Here is a 22,956-nt window from a genome sequence, read left to right as displayed (position 1 = left end):
CCAGACTGGCTCATGAAAGATCCAAGGATCAGACAAGAAATGTATATTGCATCTTATGTCAATATGGAGAACAGTTGAATCAAGCAAGCCTTTACTTCCCTAAACACTGACATTTCTAATAAAGCTATCCAAAACTTACATGGAAACCCAGGGAGAAAGTGGAATTGACTGGGTTTATCTAGAATTACATGATATTAAATTTTTGTTTATTTATTTTTATTAAGATATCATTGATATACACTCTTACGAAGGTTTCACATGAAAAACAATGTGGTTAGTACATTTACCCATATTATCAAGTCCCCCCCGTATCCTATTCCAGTCACTGTCCATCAGTGTAGTAAGATGCCACAGTCACTACTTGTCTTCTCTGTGCTACACTGTCTTCCCCATGATCCCCCCGCCGACACCATGTGTGCTAATTATAATACCCCTCAATCCCCACCAGAAAGGAATAGCAGATCATATTATAAGTCAAACTCAGTTACAGAAGAATAACCCTGAATTTTTATACACCAAAGTTTGTGAACTGTGAAATGTGCACCTACTAACTACACAGACAGACTAAAACCATCCTCAGTCTTGCCAGAATCTCTGCACCCTTTCCATCCCCTGCTCTGAAGGATGTGGTGACATTCAGAGTTGTAAGATCAGTGAAGGGGTGAAAACCGGAGACAGGATGAGAGCCAGGAATTCCAAAAAACTTACTTGGAAATCAAGAGAGTTGAAATGCTAATGGTTTGAGATGTGAGTATCAATATTTCCAAAGGGTCAAAAAGGATACGTCCAGATTCTCTCTCATGTCTCATAGCTTTTCAGGGCATTCTGGACAAAAGCTCCCAAATTCTAGCCCAGTTCCTGGCCTCTGTTCTAGTAACAGCTCACCCATCCCCTCCTCCTCCTGATGAGCGCACCTTAAGATACAACCCAAGTTCATACATGCAATTTTAACAAGCAGCAGCAAAAATTTTCTATAGAAAGAAAATCAGCAATAATCAAACACAAACATCTTTATTTAAATCCTAGTTCTGTCACTCAACCAGGCATAATCTTGTTGGGAAACCATCCCACCAGCAGAGTGTCAGGGTGAAAAGTAGAACACTTTTCAGAGTGAAATAGTAGATGCTTGATTCATGTTAGGTTTTTCTTAATTTGATTAAATATAACACTTCTCTATTAATAATGATACTGGGTAACTGAAACTTTATGTACTTAATAATATGGATACTTGCCCTACCTATGTTAAAACATTACATTGGTGAGTAAATGTGGTATATATGTGATAGCCTTCTAGATATTAAAAATTATACAAGTAAAATATGACCATTATCACAGCATCATAGGTATTATAATCTCAATAGGTTATAAGCCTAACTTTCTCATTAAATATCAAGTGTTTGATAGGGAAAATCAATTTCAAAAAATAATGGATTTAATGCTAAAGATTAGCACAGATTCAATACCTGTTGTATATATAAATTGACATTAAAATGTATAAGGCAGACCAATCACCTGTAGCATTCAGCTAAGCATTGTTTGAAAATATCAAAGAGTCTGACTTGTATTCTGAATATAACGTCTTTGTAAATTCTTTTTTTTTTAACACTTTTTTAAATGCTCAATGAGATTTGCACAAACTTTATCAAATCTGGGGGTTAGGAGGAATCTATAAATATATTATTTAAATTTTCAATTTGGTGGTAAAAAATGATCACTATTTCCCTGCATCACTGGGGTATTTGAATAGATTGTACATACATTAAACAGGTGCATGAAATAGGCAGTTACATCACTCCAGCATGAATTACATGTGTGTGCTTTGTTTCTCACAGTTGAGATCATGACAAATTAGAAACCAATTTTCAAATTATAGAAATAAAAATTTTATAAACATAGAATCTAGTTTCTAAACAGACACTATTTAGACACTAGTTTAGAAACTAAACTATTTAGAACTAAATAGACACATTCAAAAGCACATTTTTAATTATTAGTAATTTAACTGTGTAGTTTACATATATATATGTGAAGAGTACTAATATAAGTATTTAATGTATAACAATGAATTCTGTGTTTCTTTGACTTGGCTCTGTTATCATCTACCATAAGCTTATTAACACTGGAGGTGAGTTGTGTTCAACTCAATATTATCATCATGAATTTTGTTGAGAGAGTGGTTCTGCAGCTCAGGAAACATCACTTTTACATTTGTAAGCCTTTGTACATTTCCCTAGGTTCATGACTTTTATAGCCCTCTAGATAAAAGTTGTAAACCCCTGTATCTTAAAAAGAAAGCAATTAGAATATAATTTCAAAAGCAAGACTTTGACTGTATTCCTTGCCCAACATCTGTCTCAGTTTTAAGTCACAATTTAGAAACTGTGTCTACATTACTACCTCTTGGCATTAGACCTGTCACAGAGTCCCAGATGATTTCACATGACACCAGAATGATAGATGGGATGTTTGAAAAGTAGCAACATTTTCTTCCAGAAGTAACAGAAGTGCTGTGGGTACAAATAATGGTCAAATACTGTATATTATTCTGTGAAGAAAAAACAGATCCTAAACAGTAATAGTTTCATGTAAGGCTTTTTGTTGGGATTATGATTTCTCTTGACTTACGAGAATAGAAGAAAGACAAAATACAAGCTAAATGATGAGTTTTTAAATATTTACAGGTAACTCTCAATTATCCATGTAAAACAATACTCATGGCTAGAAATAAAGTTAGGACTCTAACCCAGCTGTGCCCCTGGGGTCTAGATGGTGCAGTCAATGCAGACAGCTGTGCATACTCCGCCCTCTGCTGGCACACCCACCCACATTTTTCCTCATCAAATAAAGGAGGACTGTGAGACGAGGATGGTTGGGTTGGCCTCAGTTCACATCTCTGTGTGGAAATGTTCTCTCCACTGTCAGTCATCCAAAGAGTGTCCAGGTTTTGTTTTTTTCATTCACTCTAAAAACATTTATTGAGTAGCTACAATGTGCTGGACCATATTCTAGAGGCAGCAGCTACAGCAATTAAAAAAAAAAACAAAAAACAAAAAATTACTGCCCACCCTGGAGCTTACATTATAGATAGCTTTCTCGAAGGAGTTAGCAGACTTTTTTATACTCACTACCTTACAGCCTGTGCTTTTCCCAAACATACCACTTTTGCTTTTAAGACATCTTCAAAGCTGAAAAATATCATCTTAAAATAAGTTCATAACTAATTACGATGGGCCTTTAAAAAGAAGGTTTCAGATTCCTCTCTTCCTTGTGAGGCATGTTGGGTCCCCTGGTGGTGAGAACCAATGAACCAATGTTCTCTTTCATTAACAGATTTTGGCACCCATCAAATACACATAATCGCTACCCTTCCTGTCACGAGGGCTAAAGAACATTGAATAGTATTTCCCTTGAAAAGAAGGAGCAATAGAGAGACCTACTCCTCATCTAACTCACCACCTAAAAAAACCTACCACTATGTGAAGTGGTGGATATGTTAATTTGCTTGACTGTGGTACTCATTTCACAATGTGTATGTATATGAAAACATCATGTTTTACACCTTAAATATATACAATTTTTATTCGTCAAGTATACCTCAATGAAGCTGGGAAAAAATAAAAATATTTTTTTAAAAAGAGTCCCAGCTCATTCCAAATGTCTCTAGGACAGAGGAAACAGTAGAGATTTGGAGCAAGCACTAGAGACAATAACTTAGTAAGGCAGTAAAACAGGGAAGCAATCAGGCCAGAAGCACTTTGGCATGGCCTGCACATAAACACATCAACTTTTATTTCACCTTTTCAAATATGGAGTAACTACAGCAAGGTAGTAGGGGGAAATGAGTAGCTATTTCCTAGCTTTTTAGAAAATAACTCCACTGAAGTCATCCTTGCCCTTTGCTAAAAAGGACTGCCTGGCAGGCTTTGCCTAGGGGGAAAGTCGTATCCTTTCCCATGCAGACGTAGAGCACATTTTCCTTCTCCAACTATCAGTTTCTTTTATGAGGTGGGGGACTTAATAACCTGGAATGTTCTCTCCATCTAAAACCTGATCAAATATGACCCAAGGTCATTAAGACACCTTTAGATAAATGTCACCAAAATTCTTCAAGTGCAGCTGGCTTTCAATTATTTAAAACAAAACTGAATCTAGGTTTTTCAAAAAAGAAATATTGAAATGAATGTTTCTTCAATGATTGATTCATTTGTATTATAAAAACTGAGCAAGTTTTTTTAAATAACTAGTGAAATTATATGTACTTCATGCATTAAGTATTTTAAGAATAAAATTACACAACTAAGATAGTCTGTTATAAAACTGAATTTGATTCATAGTAGATTTTCCATATCAGTAAAGCCAAATGATATAAATGCAAGGGAGAATATTGTTTAGGGTAGCTTTCAAAACTCACTGATTGATATTCTAATAGTTTTGCTATAATACATATGTTTCCTGAATTAAATATAATAGAATTCTATCAGTTATAACAGGATATATTACAGTCATTTCACTATTAATATAATGGTTTTATTACATGGCAAAGCATGACTTTATTATCTATATTTTGCTATGGGCACTTTAATTCATTCATTTAATAAATATTTTCGATCACTTACTATGAACCCATCCTGATACTACTCAAAGAGAATACAGAGATAATCGTGAAACAATCATTGCTTTCAAAGAGCTTGTAGTCTAGTCAAGGAAAAACAGGGTGTACAGGCAATTAAATATTTAATCACATTGTTACAGTAAGTTCTGCAATGAGTTAAATAAAAGAATTACATAGGAACAGCATTTAAATGAGCCAGGTGGGATCTGGAAATGCTCTCTTAGGAAGAAATAGCTAAGCAAAAACATGATAGCGAGGTAAAAATTAAGAGAAGTATGCCTAGGCAGAATGAAAGAAGGTGAAAAAGACCAGAATTTGGCACATCTGAAGAACTGAAAGAAATGCAATATGCCACAGAATTGAGTTAAAGTAATAAATGTAGAACTTGAAAGAAAAAGTTCAGGAGCAAGCAGAAGCCAAACCATAAAAGGTCAGGCCTTGAACACTCTCACGCTCACAAGAAGCCTTTGAAGGATTATAGAAAATAGTACAACAGATAGATTTCAGTCATTAAAAGATGGCTCTGGCTGCAATGTGAAGTAAGAAATGGAGGACAAGATTAAAATTATAAAAATATATTATGGGGTGGTGGTGTAACACCAAAAAGACCACAGTGACATGAACTAAAGAATTTACAATGTGAATGAAGTAAAATTCAAGGAAATAGTGACCCTCAATTTCTTTGAAATACCATATGACTACCTGAAGTCATTCAGTTTCAACTAAATTGCGCTACATACTTTAGATGACACCGTATCTTTTTGAAGCTTCTACAATAAAAAGCAAGTACTTGAGGAAAATCAGTGTCAAACAGGATCTGAAGGCAGCAGTGTCTGACATGATTCCAAGTATGAGATTCTTTACAGTGTCCAACAGGCACACATATCCCATCAATCCACAATTCCAATTTAGAAAGAACAAAAATTATATTTTTTCTTTCAATTTCCTTTTTTTATATGGCTACTAAGTTATTAGGACATGAAAGCTCATTAAGTTTTTTAGACCCACCAACCAAACAGAGCAAATAGTTAGGTATTTCTTTGGGTGTAGGAGTGCCATGAAAATAAACATACCAGGAAACTAAGGGCACTACGAGTTAGACTCAAAGTTCTAAGGAGATTGAAATACAGTTGCAGCAGGAATACTGGAACAAATGCAAATACAGAGATTGTGCTCAGAGCAGCAATTGGCTGAATTTAGACTCTGAATGCAAAGCAGATAAGAGTGAAACCATGAAAGTGACTGACATCCTTGAAGCTCAACATGCACCAAAAAGTTCATAATTCCCACTCTCAGAAAGATTTATCCTCAAATAACCTGTCATTAAATCAGATCCACCACTCAGTGAGCCAGATACTAGAAAGTCAGCCTTGCCACCTTTGTGTCCTTAGCACACGCCTTAGCAATCACCGAGTGCTAAGTATTCAAGCTGCCTCCACATGTCTTAACTGGCCCACATTCACATTTTCCATTTTGCAGATTCCCAGCGATGCAGAAGAAAAGGGCCCTGAAGAGAAACTACACTGAGAATGTGTGGAATTCAAAAAGAAAACCAGGAGAGTTTCCTAGGAACTAAAAAGAGAGAACTTCAAGGAGTAAAGCCAGCTCAGTGTTGCCGAGTGACCAAAACAGAGACACATGGTATCTATCAGATTTGGGTGGAACAAAATTTGGTTATAAAGCATGGAAGCAGGTTTTCACTGGAATAACGAGAGGAAGCAAGATTCCCCTGAGCAGAGGATTGAGTTAAACAAAAAACAAATAAGCAAACAGCAACACCCTTACCACCACTAGCACAACAACAAAATAATAAAGACATGGAGGATAAAAAAATAATTTTTCCAAGCAACCAAACAGACACAGAGCCTAACAGGATATATGTCATCAGTTAGATGTTGATTTTTGTTAGGTGTTGTTTATTTTGTGGGAGATGGGAGGGGTCTGAGCATGTTTAGATGCTGCTGTGTAAAACAATAGAAAAGTTGAAGAAACAAGTAACTAAAATGTACGTTAAAAACATAGCTTTAAGAGGAGGTGGAACTGAGCCAGCAAAAAGAGGATACTACTTGGATTGTACCAGAAAGGAAAAAGCATGGGTGGATGTGATTTTTAAGTTGTAAATATCATTTATTTGCCTATAATTTACAGACAAATGACAAGTAATATTCATCATAATACTTATCTTACTCTTGTTATTGACAACAGAGATATACACCTGTGTAATACTGAACATGATACAGTTTAAAACTAATTAAATAGAGATAGTGATTTGACATGACATATATTTATTCATAGTCCCACCATCTTATTTTGTATTATTATTATCAATGTTTTCTCTGATTAAAACATTCTTTCACTGTATCACTTGTATTTTCATTGACTGTGTTTTCTTTTCATAAGCACAAATTTTATTATCTGGAATTTTAATTATCCCAATGATTATAACTTCATATAATTAAACCTTTATATCTTAATCTATCTATTGAGTTCCTACAATGAACTATGAGAAAATAAGAACACATAGTACATTCACTCACACTCCAACATCCTATGTTGCCTCCCAATTTTCTTGGTTATAGTATTGCTACTTTTCCAATTCTAAACTTATTTTAGTGATAAGTATATGATTTTGCATTTTTTTAAATAATAAAATTTATGTTTGGAGCAGTTTTAGGTTTACAAAAAAATTGTGCAGAATATAGGGTTCCCATGTACCATATTTCTCCCACCCCTACAAGCAGTTTCTTCTATTATTAATACCTTGCATTACTGTGGTATATAAATTCTAATCAATGAATCAATATTGATACATTGTCATTAACTAAGGTCTATAACATTAGTCCATTTACATTAGGCTTCACTCTCTTCTGTGTAATTCAATGGATTTTAACAAATTCAAATTGTCATGTGTCCACCCGTACAGTATCATACAGCATAGTTTCACTGACCTAAAAATCCCATGTTCCACCTGTTCATCTCTCCCCCTTCCTGAACTCCTGGCAACCAGTGATCTTTTCACTGTCTCCAGTTTTGCCTTTTCCAGAGTGTCATATTGGAACCATATCGAGGACAGCCTCTTAAGATTGGCTTCTTTCACTTAACAATATGAAGTTAAAGTTTCTCTGTATTTTTTCATGGCTTGATAGCTCACTTCTTCTTAATACTAAATAATATTCAATTACATGGATATGCTTATCCATTCACCTATTGAAGGCCATCCTGGTTTCTACTCATTTTTGCCAATTATGAATAAAGTTTCTATTAACAATCTTGTGCTAGATTTTGTGTGAACATAGGCTTTCAGCTCATCTGAGTGAATATTAAGGAACACAATTACTGGGTTATATGGTAAGTCAATATTTAACTTCTTCTCAAGTATGGAGAAAGGTAGGCAATCTTCCCTAACTTTCATGTATGTGTAGTCCTTGGAGGCATTAATATTGACATCTAGATTCAGTGTTTTTCCACTACAATTTACTACACAGAACTGAGGCCCTGATATTCAGACCCATGCTCCTTCCACAATAAAAGCTAGTATTTCCTTAAGTCAGTACTTGGTAAGATAAACTCATAAAACTACCTTCTGAAATTTTCTGCATCAAATTAATTGAATTTTTTCTTCTTAATTTTCAATTTCTCATCAGGGAAAGTCAAATTAACTCATTTGCTCACTAAACCATTCCTTCATTCATTCACACAATCATTGGTGAATGACTATTTCCTATCTACTGCTCCACCAGAGTTCTCAGCCCTAGGAATAGAGCATAAACAAAACATGTAAAATATCTACCTTCATAGAGTTAATATTCAACAGGAAAAAGAAGATAATATATAAACAAATAAACATAACTTAGGTAATATGGTGATAACTACCATGGAAAATGAGTAAAGGAGGTAAGAAGTGCTATGTAACACAGGATAGTCGACAAAGCCCCTCTGATAAGGTAACAGTGGAACACAGACACAAAGGAAGTGAAAAAGTCCATAAACATCTGCGAAAAGAGCATTCTAGGAAGATAGAACAGTAACTGCAAAAGTCCTAGGTACAACAGTGGTTGGAAATGAGATCAGATAGGAGGTGGTAGCAACTGAGAGGTCTAGGTAGGACTTCTGAAGATTTGGGAATTAACTCTGAACGCAATAGATTCTGTTGACAAATCTAAAGATAAGGAAGCAGCAGTTAAGAAGCTGCTGCAATTATTCAGGTAAAAAAGTAATTGTGGAGAGGGCGGAGCCAAGAAGGCGGCATGAGTAGAGCAGCAGAAATCTCCTCCCAAAACCACATATATCTATGAAAATATAACAAAGACAACTCTTCCTAAAATAGAGAGCAGAGGACACAGGACAACATCCAGACCACATCCACACCTGTGAGAACTCAGCGCTTTGTGAAGGGGGTAAGATACAAGCCCCAGCCCAGCTGGACCTGAGCGCCCCTCACCCCAGCTCCCGGTGGGAGGAGAGGAGTCAGCAGGGAGGGAGAAGGAGCCCAGGACTGCTGAACACCCAGCCCCAGCCATCTGGACCAGAGCACAAACACAGTGCGCGAGGTCCTGGATACTAGGGAAACAGGGCAGCAGGACAGGTGAGCAGGTGCCTGAGGCCGACACTGGAGAACAAAGAAATGGGAGTGTGCTTTTTTTTTTTCCCTCTTTTTTTTGGCGAGTGCTTTTTGGAAGTCTTAAAGGGACAGGGACCCCAATACTAAGGAAACAGGGCAGCAAGACTGATGAGCGGGTGCCTGAGACCAGCACCTGAGGACAAAGAAAATCGTGTGTTTTTCTTTTTTTAAATTAATTAATTAATTAATTAATTAATTCTTTTGTTGTTGTTGCTGGTTTGGAGAGTGCTTTTTGGAAGTCTTAAAGGGGCAGGGCAGGACACTTAGTCCAGAGGCACGGAATCTGGGGATCTCTGGGCACTCTAACCACCTGGGCAGCAGGAAGCAGGAAGCATGGAGAACCCTTACAGAAATAAATAGCCTCCCACCGCTCCCCCGCCAATGGGGCTCCATGATTTTTAAGCAGCAGCCAGAGACAGCCATGCCCATAGCAACAGCGGAGATAAACTCCATAGCAGCCAGGAAGGAAGAAGCAGCCCTGCCTGCGCACAGATGCCCAACACAAGCCACTAGAGGTCGCTATTCTCCCAGGAGAGGAAGGCCACAAACCAACAAGAAGGGAAGCTCTTCCAGCGGTCACTTGTACCAGCTCTGCACACTGTCTCTATCACCATGAAAAGACAAAACTACAGGCAGACAAAGATCACAGAGACAATACCTGAGAAGGAGACAGACCTAACCAGTCCTCCTGAAAAAGAATTCAAAATAAAAATCATGAACATGCTGACAGAGATGCAGAGAAGAATGCAAGAGCAAAGGGATTAAGTCCGGAGGTAGATCACAGATGTCAGGAAGGAGATCACAGAAGTGAAACAAACCCTTGAAGGATTTATAAGCAGAATGAATAAAATGCAAGAGGCCATTGAAGGAATAGAAACAGGAGAACAGGAAAGTATAGAAGCTGACATAGAGAGAGATCAAAGGATCTCCAGGAATGAAACAATACTAACAGATTTATGTGGCCAATCCAAAAGGAACAATATCTGTATTATAGGGGTATCAGAAGAAGAAGAGAGAGGAAAAGGGATAGAAAGTGTCCTTAAAGAAATAATTGCTGAAAACTTCCCTAAACTGGGGGAGGAAATAATCGAACAGACCACAGAAATACACAGAACCCCCAACAGAAAGGATCCAAGGAGGACAACACCAAGACACATAATAATTAAAATGGCAAGGATCAAGGACAAGGAAAGAGTTTTAAAGGCAGCTAGAGAGAAAAACTTCACCTATAAAGGAAAACCCATCAGGCTATCATCAGACTTCTTGACAGAAACCCTACAGGCCAGAAGAGAATGGCATGATATATTTAATACAATGAAACAGAAGGGCCTTGAATCAAGGATACTGTAACCAGCACGACTATCATTTAAATATGATGGCGGGATTAAACAATTCCCAGACAAGCAAAAGCTGATGGAATTTGCTTCCCACAAACCACCTCTACAGGGCATCTTACAGGGACTGCTCTAGATGGGAGCACTCCTAAAAAGAGCACAGAACAAAATACACAACATATGAAGAATGGAGGAGGAGGAATAAGAAGGGAGAGAAGAAAAGAATCTCCAGACAGTGTATATAACAGCTCAGTAAGTGAGCTAAGTTAGGCAGTAAGATACTAAAGAGGCTAACCTTGAACCTTTGGTAACCACGAATCTAAAGCCTGCAATGGCAATAAGTACATATCTCTCAATAGTCACCCTAATGTAAATGGACTTAATGCACCAATCAAAAGACACAGAGTAATAGAATGGATAAAAAAGCAAGACCCATCTATATGCTACTTAAAAGAAACTCACCTTAAACCCAAAGATATGTACAGACAAACAGTCAAGGAATAGAAAAACATATTTCAGGCAAACAACAGCGAGAAGAAAGCAAGGGGTGCAGTACTAATATCAGACAAAAGAGACTTTAAAACAAAGAAAGTAACAAGAGATAAAGAAGAACACTACATAATGATAAGGGCTCAGTCCAACAAGAGGATATAACCACTCTAAATATATATGCACCCAATACAGGAGCACCAGCATATGTGAAACAAATACTAACAGAACTAAAGAGGGAAATAGACTGCAATGCATTCATTTTAGGAGACATAAACACACCACTCACCCCAAAGGATAGATCCACAGTGAAAAAAACAAGTAAGGACACAGAGGCACTGAACAACACACTAGAAAAGATGGACCTAATAGACATCTACAGAACTCTACATTCAAAAGCAACAGGATACATTCTTCTCAAGTGCACATGGAACATTCTCCAGAATAGACCACATACTAGCCCACAAAAAGAGCCTCAGTAAAATTCCAAAAAATAGAAATTCTACCAACCAACTTTTCAGACCACAAAGGTATAAAACTTGAAATAAATTTTACAAAGAAAATAAAAAGGCTCATAAACACATGGAGGCTTAACAACATGCTTCTAAATAATCAATGGATCAATGAACAAATCAAAATAGAGATCAAGGAATATATAGAAACAAATGACAACAACAACACAAAGGCCCAACTTCTGTGGGACGCAGCAAAAGCAGTCTTAAGAGGAAAGTATATAGCAATCCAGGCACACTTGAAGAAGGAAGAACAATTTCAAATGAATAGTCTAACATCACAATTATCGAAACTGGAAAAAGAAGAACAAATGAGGCCTTAAGTCAGCAGAAGGAGGGACATAATAAAGATCAGAGAAGAAATAAACAAAATTGAGAAGAATAAAACAATAGCTAAAATCAACGAAACCAAGAGCTGGTTCTTTGAGAAAATAAACAAAATAGATAAGCCTCTAGCCAAACTTATTAAGAGAAAAAGAGAATCAACACAAATCAACAGAATCAGAAATGAGAATGGAAAAATCACGACAGACTCCACAGAAATACAAAGAATTATTAAAGACTACTATGAAAACCTACATGCTAACAAGCTGGAAAGCCTAGAAGAAATCGACAACTTCCTAGAAAAATAAAACCTCCCTAGACTGACCAAGGAAGAAACACAAAAGTTAAACAAACCTATTATGACCAAAGAAATTGAAACGGTAATCAAAAAACTACCCAAGAACAAAACCCCGGGGCCGGACGGATTTACCTTGGAATTTTATCAGACACACAGAGAAGACATAATACCCATTCTCCTTAAAGTTTTCCAAAAAATAGAAGAAGAGGGAATACTCTCAAACTCTTTCTATGAAGCCAACATCACCCTAATACCAAAACCAGGCAAAGACCCCACCAATAAAGAAAATTACAGACCAATATCCCTGATGAATGTAGATACAAAAATACTCAATAAAATATTACCAAACAGAATTCAACAGCATATCAAAAGGATCATACACCATAACCAAGTGGGATTCATCCCAGGGATGCAAGGATGGTACAACATTCAAAAATCCATCAACATCATCCACCACATCAACAAAAAGAAAGACAAAACCACATGATCATCTCCATAGATGCTGAAAAAGCATTTGACAAAATTCAACATCCATTCATGATAAAAACTCTCAGCAAAATGGGAACAGAGGGCAAGTACCTCAAAATAATAAAGGCCATATATAATAAACCCACAGCCAACATTATACTGAACAGCGAGAAGCTCAAAGCTTTTCCTCTGAGATCGGGAACTAGACAGGGATGCCCACTCTCCCCACTGTTATTTAACATAGTACTGGAAGTCCTAGCCACGGCAATCAGACAAAACAAAGAAATACAAGGAATCCAGATTGGTAAAGAAGAAGTTGACCTGTCACTATTTGCATATGATATGATATTGTACATAAAAAACCCTAAAGACTCCACTCCAAAACTACTAGAACTGATATCGGAATACAACAAAGTTGTAGGACACAAAATTAACACACAGAAATCTGTGGCTTTCCTACACACTAACAATGAACCAACAGAAAGAGAAATCAAGAAAACAATTCCATTCACAATTGCATCAAAAAGAATAAAATACCTAGGAATAAACCTAACCAAAGAAGTGAAAGACCAATACCCTGAAAACTACAAGTCACTCTTCAGGGAAATTAAAGGGGACACTAACACATGGAAACTCATCCCATGCTCATGGCTAGGAAGAATCAATATCATCAAAATGGCCATCCTGCCCAAAGCAATATACAGATTTGATGCAATCCCTATCAAATTACCAGCAACATTCTTCAATGAACTGGAACAAATAATTCAAAAATTCATATGGAAACACCAAAGACCCCGAATAGCCAAAGCAATCCTGAGAAAGAAAAATAAAGTAGCGGGGATCTCACTCCCCAACTTCAAGCTGTATAAAGTCATAGTAATCAAGACAATTTGGTACTGGCACAAGAACAGAGCGACAGACCAGTGGAACAGGTTAGAGACTCCAGACATTAACCCAAACATATATGGTCAATTAATATATGATAAAGGAGCCATGGACATACAATGGCAAAATGACAGTCTCTTCAACAGATGGTGCTGGCAAAACTGGACAGCTACATGTAGGAGAATGAAACTGGACCATTGTCTAACCCCATACACAAAAGTAAATTCAAAATGGATCAAAGACCTGAAGGTAAGTCATGAAACCATAAAACTTTTAGAAAAAAACATAGGCAAAAACCTTTTAGACATAAACATGAGTGACCTCTTCTTGAACATATCTCCCTGGGCAAGGAAAACAACAGCAAAAATGAACAAGTGGGTCTATATTAAGCTGAAAAGCTTCTGTACAGTAAAAGACACCATCCATAGAACAAAAAGGAACCCTACAGTATGGGAGAATATATTTGTAAATGACAGATCCGATAAAGGCTTGACATCCAAAATATATAAAGAGCTCACACACCTCAACAAACAAAAAACAAATAATCCAATTAAAAAATGGGCAGAGGAACTGAACAGACAGTTCTCCAAAGAAGAAATAGAGATGGCCAACAGACACATGAAAAGATGCTCCACATCGCTAATTATCAGAGAAATGCAAATTAAAACTACAATGAGATATCACCTCACACCAGTAAGGATGGCTGCCATCCAAAAGACAAACAACTACAAATGTTGGAGAGACTGTGGAGAAAGGGGAACCCTCCTACACTGCTGGTGGGAATGTAAATTAGTCCAACCATTGTGGAAAGCAGTATGGAGGTTCATCAAAATGCTCAAAACAGACCTACCATTTGACCCAGGAATTCCAATCCTAGGAATTTACCCTAAGAACACAGCAATCAAGTTTGAGAAAGACAGATGCACCCCTATGTTTATTGCAGTACTATTTACAATAGCCAAGAATTGGAAGCAACCTAAATGTCCATCAGTAGATGAATGGATAAAGAAGATGTGGTACATATACACAATGGAATACTACTCAGCCATAAGAAGAAGGAAAATTTGCAGCAACATGGATGGAGCTGGAGGGTATTATGCTCAGTGAAATAAGCCAAGCAGAGAAAGGGAAATACCAAATGATTTCACTCATCTGTAGAGTATAAGAACAAAGGAAAAACTGAAGGAACAAAACAGCAGCGGAATTACAGAACCCAAAAATGGACTAACAGGTACCAAAGGGAAAGGGACTGGGGAGGATGGGTGGGTAGAGAGGGATAAGGGGGGGGGAGAAAAAAGGGTGTATTAAGATTAGCATGCATGGGGGGAGGGAGAAAGTGGAGGGCTGTACATCACAGAGAAGACAAGTAGTGATTCTACAACATTTTGCTATGCTGACTGTAAAGTGGTTTATAGGGGGTCCTGGTATACGGGAGAGCCTGCTAAACATAATATTCTTCATGTAAGTGTAGATTAAAGATTAAAAAAAAAGAAAGAAAGGGGGAATTACTCCTTGATAGGATAAAACTAACTGTAAATCAATGATTAATGCATGCTTTAAATATCCTTAATTTTGATCACTTAAAGGGTGTCAGATGATCGGCTATGGAGGTATACTTTTCTGATAATATTCCTTTCTCTTAAAAAAATTTAAAAAATAAATAAAAAGCAGTTCCTGTGTGGTGACCTCCAATGAGTTCTACACAATGGTATAAAGGGCATATCAAAGTGTGGGCAAAGGGTCTGTTTGTGTTTATACAGAAGATCAAAGCCTAATTTGGCTACCCAGAAAATGAACTAAGATACGATATGAAGAAGAACTTCCAACATCAGCACTCTCTGGAAGAGTCATACCAGGAGATGATCATCAAAAAACCTCAACAAAGATCCAGGCGATGCTGCAGTTGTAGCTGCATCCATCCCACTGGTTCCCTGGACTTACCATTGGAATGAAGAAGGAGATATCGAAGCTGGCCTGTGCTTTCAGTAAAACAACAAATTTGACTGGATCTATACTGTTGGAACTCAACCAAGAATTAGGAGAAGTGCAAGTTGTAGCGCTACAAAATCTTACAACTACAGACTATCTACTGTTAAAAGAACATATGGGATGTGAACAGTTCCCAGGAATGGGTTGTTTTAATTTGTCTGATTTCTCTCAGACTGTTCAAGTACATTTGGACAATATCCATCATATCATAGACAAATTTTCACAAATGCCTAGGGTGCCTAACTGGTTTTCTTGGCTTCACTGGAGATGGCTGGTAATTATAGATCTGCTTTGGTTATGTAACTGTATTCCTATTATGTTAATGTGTGTGTGCAATTTAGTTAGTAGTTTAAAACCTATACATGCTTAAGTTTCTCTACAAGATATGTCAAAGAAATAATCAATCCTCCCATGTTTTCTTCCATATGCTACCTCTATAGCTTTTCTTCTTCCTTCCTAATTACAACCCTTAAATAGAATTCGTGCCTCATATTGAATTTATCGAGTATCATAATTCCTCCAAGTGGCAAAGATACCTCAAGACAAATGCTGGGCATAGAAGCCACAGGGCATAAATCTGCAAAGAAGTAAAAAGCTAACCTTTTCAAACAATATGACTTCTCTGTCACTTACCAACTTTACATCTCCCTGTATGGCCCCAGAAGATTACTGGTTAGCCAGAGACGGGTAAGATTCCTCAAGGGAGGAGCAACCTAAGACAGGCACAGTCATAAGGGGGGGCCATCAGGTGAGAAATTGGGGACCAACAGTGGTGAGGCTTAGCACCCCACCCCCCGTTTTGAGAGAAATCTTCTGCATCCGTGGATGTTTTATTGCCCTTTTCTAGCTTGGATTAACACATCGTCTACAGGCACACACCTGATCATCTACATTTGCTCTCTTACAACACTAAACTATGTTTTCTACCTTTATCTTGCATCTACCTGCCACTTCAGCATTTTATTAAAAATAAAAAAAAAATAATAATAAAGGGAGAAATGTGGAATCCACATATAAATCAAGTATAAAAATCAAATGAATATTCATATTTGACCTGATTGTTTATAGTTCATAATGCGTGATCAAAACCGAAAGTTTCTGTGATGACTGCCCTTGTACTGTTCACCATGTAAGAACTTATTCACTATGTAAGTATTTGTTCACCATGTAAGAACTTGTTCATTATGCTTCAGAAGATTGGAGACTGATGAGAATTAGGCTTGGGGTGGATTAATGATTGTGCATTGAGCATTGACTCCCCTATACAGAATTTTATTGTTGTTAACAACCATTTGATCAATAAATGAGAGATGCCCTCTCAAAAAAAAAAAACCTATTTAACAATGACCAAAAAAACAGTAATTGTGTCTTGGATCAGATGTTTAGTGGTAGAATGAATGAGAAATAAACAAGTTGGTTATATGATGAAGGAGTAGGCAATTTGTGATCAATTGTCTGGAGTGAAAGAAAAGAGCTGTCAAAGTCACTTAAGTAGTTTCTGGTTTTGGTTTTTGAGTTTTTATGGGATTTTATTTTGCAGTAAGGAGAGAAAACTCATATCAGATATTTCCCCTTTGACTTCATCATTGATAGACACAATAAATACAAAGCAAAACAGAATGAACAAAACAGCAATAGACTCTTGGACACTGAGAAGTGCCTGGTGGTTACCATGCAGAAGGGGTTGGGCTGGGTGGGTGGTCAGGTTGAGGGGGATAAAGGGGCCCCACAACTCCTGGGTTTCAGATTTGCCTATATATTTCCATTTGGAATATAAGAGGTATCTCAAACATAATTATAGCTTGGTCACAGGGACAGTAGTACAGCATGGAGAATACAGTCAGTGATCCTGTAAAATGTTCCTATGTTGTCAGTAGCTGTACTAGTTGGGGGAGGATGAATAATATGGGCAACTGTTGAACCAATGTGTTATACACTTGAAACCAATATAAGATTGTAAAAAAAGAAGTTTAAACTGCAGGGAACTGGAGTCTACCCTTCTTCCACACACAGAGTATCAGAGAGCATCTGTTTGAAAGTTTTACCATCTGATACCCTGGCCCTCAACTCTCTACTCTTCTCAATAAAAATGGTGCCCACTTGAAACTTAGTCTGTCCTCTTCTGTTCTTCTCCTGGAACTTTTAGAATTTAAGAAGTTCACAGACATGGAATTGGCTGAGGAAATACTCATCTATTACATGCTCTTTACATTTGAACTAAACTGTGTCCTAGACAAGTTACATAGCTTCTACAGAGTGACATCTCTAAGAGAAATGCTAGAACTTGAACTGAAGTAACTCCTGCTTTCTAGCTACTCTCCTTTGTCTAAAATCTTTTTCTCAAACCTCCTTAAAAAATATAAAAGGTGTTACTATTACCTAATTACTACTGGCTGTAATTTTGCCCTGGGCTGATATTTTATATTAACTTATGTTCCTTTAGTTTGAAATTTTTAAATCTCAATTAAAAATAATATGTTTGTTCATAACCATTCAAGTTCAAATTTCTGATCTGAAACTATCTCTATGTGTGCACTCTTGTCTCTTGTCTTGGTCTCCTTCTATAGCAAAATTTGTACCTATATGCAAGATCTCTGATTCTCTTTCTCCATTCTCCCTTCATCAACTTCTAATCATATGTTCCTCCAATCACTCCACCAAGTAAGTTCCTTTCACAGTCCTCACTGACCTCTGGTTTACAAGATCCACTGGCCAGTTCTCAGTCCTCATCTTCTTTGACCTATCAGCAGTATTTGACACGATTGAATACTTTCTCATCTCCAAAACCTTCTCTCTCAAGGCTTCTGAGAACACACCCGCTCTTGAGCCTGTGTCTATGCAATTAGCAGCTTATTCTTAGTATGCTTACCTGGTATATCCATCTCTAAATTTTGGAACTCACTAGAAGTTAGTTCTTGGAAATCTTAGCTATACTCACTCTAGAGTATAGATTAACTCAACCCAATTTATGACATTAAAGAACAACTGCACACTGATGATTTCAAAAGTTATATGTTACTCTCCTGAGTTCCAGAATGTAACTCCTGGGTTCCAGATTTGCCTATATATTTCCATTTGGAATATAACAGACATCTCAAACTTTGCATGTGTGAAACTCAAATCCCAATTTCACATCCTCAAACTGGCTCTTCTTACTGTCTTCCCACCATCAGTTAATAGCAATTTTTTTGTTTCAGTTGTCTAAGAATAAATAGGCTATTTTTTACTCTCCCAGATACATCCAAACCACATTTCAATATATTCAGGTCTTGCCATTCTTTCACTTTCATCATCACTACCCTGGTCTGTGCTAATATTATGTCATGTCAGATTACTGCAACGCCGTTTCTGTTCTCCCTGCTTTAGCTTTGTGCCCTGCACAACAGTCAGAATGATTATTTTAAATACTATAAAAAACGTTACTTCCATGCTCAGAAGCTTTCCATTGGTTCCCATATCATTCATAGTAAGCCAATGGCCTCCCACGGACCAGAGGCTTCCTGATCACGTGTGCCCTCCCACTCGGCTCTAATCTTAGATCCCCCAACTCTGCTTCTACTCACTCGGCTCCAGCCACACTGACCCCCTTGCTGGTCATAAAAATGGCAGGCAAGGTCCTTTTGGGAATGGTCTTTCCCCAGATATCCACTTGGTTTATTTCCACTTTATTTTGTTTGCTTTTGTGTTTATGATCTACCTTTCCCAGGGGAAAGTGAACTCTATGAGGACAGGAACTTTGTGATCTTGCCATGTCCCAGCACTTGGTATAGAGTCTGATACATAACAGGTATTCACCAGACAGAATATCTAAAAGAAATATAAAATACAATGCCAAATGTTGATAGAAACAATAAGATAATTTAGACAAAATTTGATTTCTTAAATATTAGAGTCCATTTACAACTTGGAAATCTACATGACAAATCACACTTAGAGATGTAAATCTTTCCTTACCCTCCTTATAGAGTTTAGTCATGGTATTTTCCAATGCACAATTCATACTACAAACCAGTTGGGAAAAATGTGTTATAAAAGTTTTCTAGGTTTATGTTTATGGAAAAATAAATTTTAGAGTACAATCATAACTCATCTCCTGACAACTTCAGTCTCTATATAAGTCCGTTCTAAAAATGGGTCAAAGGATACACTGTAGGGTATCACCATGAAATTTAGTTCAAAATTATTTTTCATTAAAATGTACTCCTAAATATATTTTATTCTGACTTTTACCATATATTTTTAAATCTCATATTAGATGGAAAAGTATCTGTTAAGTCAACTGTTACTTTAATGTATAATTAAACAAAAACTTTTGGAGAAAAACACCAAAAAAAGGTGCATGACATGAGTGCTTTAAAACTGTGTCAGATGAAAGCTTGTATGCCTTAGCTGACATATAATTCAATGTCTGATATAAATGTCTAATATAAACAGATTTCCATCCCCAGAATGAAAAATATTAGCTCTTAGATGTTGATGTCGTGGACCCAGAACCATGTGCTCAGTTGCTGACAGAAAAGTTTTAGTACATGCACTTCCAAATTAGAAATAGCACTGTAGCAGATTTTGTGACTATGAAATGGATCTATCCTGAAATATTCAGTTTCACAAGTGAAAAGAATTCTAACGTTTTTTTATGTTGACTGACTTTATAGGAAATAGAAAATGTTTATGCAAGAATTCCACTTAATTTCTTCAAGAACTTTGAAAAATAGGCAGTTTGTAAGATTCCTTCCCCACAAAAGCAGCTGGGGAGCAGGGCACTAACACACCCATCCTCTTCTTGAACAGTGTATGGGAAAGCAAGGACCATAGAAGGATCATGACGTGTTGGAAAGGAGATGGGCAGGAGGGATCAGGATCCTAAACCTCTATGCAGGAAAAATTCTGCAAGTAGACCCAAAGGCCATATATGGTAGACATGACTCTCTTTTCCAGAAACCTCTACATCTTCAGAAATAAATAACAAAATTCTTGTCATGCCCAAAAGAGAAGGAGAATTTTGTACCCATATTGGCCTTGTAGTGCAAGCAGATGATATTGTAAGGTTGTGGACTCAACTAGGAGAGGAATCCTTGATAAAGTAAGCTCCAATATCAGAGGTTTGGAGTGTGAATTATGTATATCTAAACACTTAGGGAGCAGAGAGTCTTGCTATCCGGATTATATTTTGGGATCCTCCTAAGGGAGCTCTGAAGCTAGCCATACTTTCCAGTCACACCGTACGGTGAGTTTTCACCTTAACATTCAGTGCAAAGTATATTTCCTCCATGCCTACTAGACTATTAGATGCAGAGTGCAAAGGACGGGTGATAAGCTGGCAAGAAAAATGATACTCCTTAAAAATTCTGGGATGAGTTTTATAGATTTGATGGAGCAGGGGAAGCAGACGAAAGTTAAAAATTTATTTCTATATCATGAATCAGTCATACAAACTGTTATATAGAACAATCCAGTCTTTGGAACTTTTTTCATGAAATGAGTGACAAGAGAATATTTGGGATGTTAGTGTTTAATGCAGCCATAAGTGACTCACAAAGTCTTTAAAAATTGGACCTGTTTGGGCTGATTAGGCTCTGTACCCTGATTCACTGCTTAGAACAGATTCTATGGTACAGATAAGATTTGCCTGCATTGGGAGAAGAGCTACTGAGTCACCTTGTAGCTAATGAATGAAACTATACAATAGCTGAATCCAAATACATCTGCCAGGAGCCCACTAGTCACATTCATGGCAGCAATGCTGGCAGGAGAGGGAGGAGATCCAAGATGACAGCAAGAGGAAGATTCTAAATCACCTCGTCCCAAGGATGTTCGGAATCTACAGCTACATATGGACCATTCCCCTCTGACAAGGACCTGAACGCTAGATCAACTGCTTGCTACAACAAAGGATAAAAGGACGACATTGAGACAGGTTGGGGAAGGCAGAGAATTAAAAAACACACAGAACAGAACATGCATGTAGTTCTCATTTTTATATATGAACCTAGTTTCTCAGGTGCCTGGATGGTAAAATACTGCATTGGCATTTGAATCAGCAAAGACAATACTTACAAACATAACTGTAAATTCACAAGTGGCACTATGAAAATCAAAACTCAATTAAACATGTAAATTATTTGATATTTTTAAAAAATCAAATCTTTCTCATTTTACTGAAAAGTATTCACCAGAGCAAATGAAGGAAACTCTCCATCAAGTGAAAAAAAATATTTTTGACAAAATGTCCCCTTTATGAAATTGCACTTAAAAAACTTCACTTCCATTATAAAGTATTTCTTCAAGATTTTTTGGTCTCTTGCTTGTTACATAGAACTGTCTTCAAAGGGTACTTTGAATTATTTTCCATCTATTTCAAAAATTTTGAAGAGGTGTTTTAATCATCATAATCTCTGATTAAGATATATAAATCAAATACTTTGTACTGACAAGATTTCTCTTCTGAAGCATACATACTGTCATTGTAATGATTGGACATATTTACTCCATAAGATTTATATTTTTGCTTAATAAAGAATTGAAATTTAACTATCAAAAGACAGACAAAAGTAATCCTTTTGATATACAGATATCTGAATAATTTGCCAAAGCACTCTAATTTTAAATTACATTTATCAAATATACCTATAGTCCTATACTAATTTGTATAAAGAATATGTATTTTAGATCATTGCAAATTTTGTGCTTTTAATGAGTTTTGAAAGTCATTAATATTTTTATTATATTTCCTCAAAGACAAGCTAATTAACACTATTTTCCATTAGAAATATAAAATGTATTTCCTATTTTTGATGACTTTGAAGCATATCTTTTGAGATATAATCTCTCTGTGAAAACTATAAAATGAATTATCTGTCAAACAGTACTCATTTTTCTTGTAATGAGAATTTCCTTGACAATAACATCCATCTTCTATTATCTGATGGGCACATAAAAGTCAAGCTTTCTAATATTGTTAGATGTTATTTATCTTGAATTTGTGCCAGCTTCAGGTATCACAGAAACTGGGCAAGAAGCCACAAAGTACACATACATATACATATTTATATCATTTTACTTGTATAAGAACCTGAAGAGGTAGGTAAATATATTAAGTTTTTCAAAAAGAATGATTTTTTTATGAAGTCTATTGGAAAGTATGACTATAGTTTGAATAAGATGCCAGTAAGAGATACGCTAATTTAATTTAGCCATCATTTATTGAGTATCTAATTTTGAAAACACTGACTGAGAGCCCATAAGATAGGGAGTTCAGTCTAAGTCTGTAAGGAAGGCACTGGTAGATATTAAGAGTTGGAAGAGTTGCATGGTAATTTGTAAAATATATCGAATATCTATTCCTTTGTTTTCTTACTTGAAATCCTAAGGGGATGATGCTATGTTCACTTGAATCTTCCCATGAATATAAATAAATGAATCAA

General features: G+C 36.6%; 1 long non-coding RNA gene across 1 annotated transcript in view; it reads right to left on the bottom strand.

The window, feature by feature from the left end:
* LOC140844820 (uncharacterized) overlaps positions 1-22,956 on the bottom strand; it is a 510,376-nt gene that overhangs the window by 384,802 nt on the left and 102,618 nt on the right. The window lies entirely within an intron of this gene.

The sequence above is a fragment of the Manis javanica genome, chromosome 12 (genome assembly GCF_040802235.1).
Source record: "Manis javanica isolate MJ-LG chromosome 12, MJ_LKY, whole genome shotgun sequence".
In the NCBI taxonomy this organism is placed as follows: Eukaryota; Metazoa; Chordata; class Mammalia; order Pholidota; family Manidae; genus Manis; species Manis javanica.
Note: the sequence above shows the minus strand (reverse complement) of the source record. Positions and strands in the feature narration are given on the sequence as shown.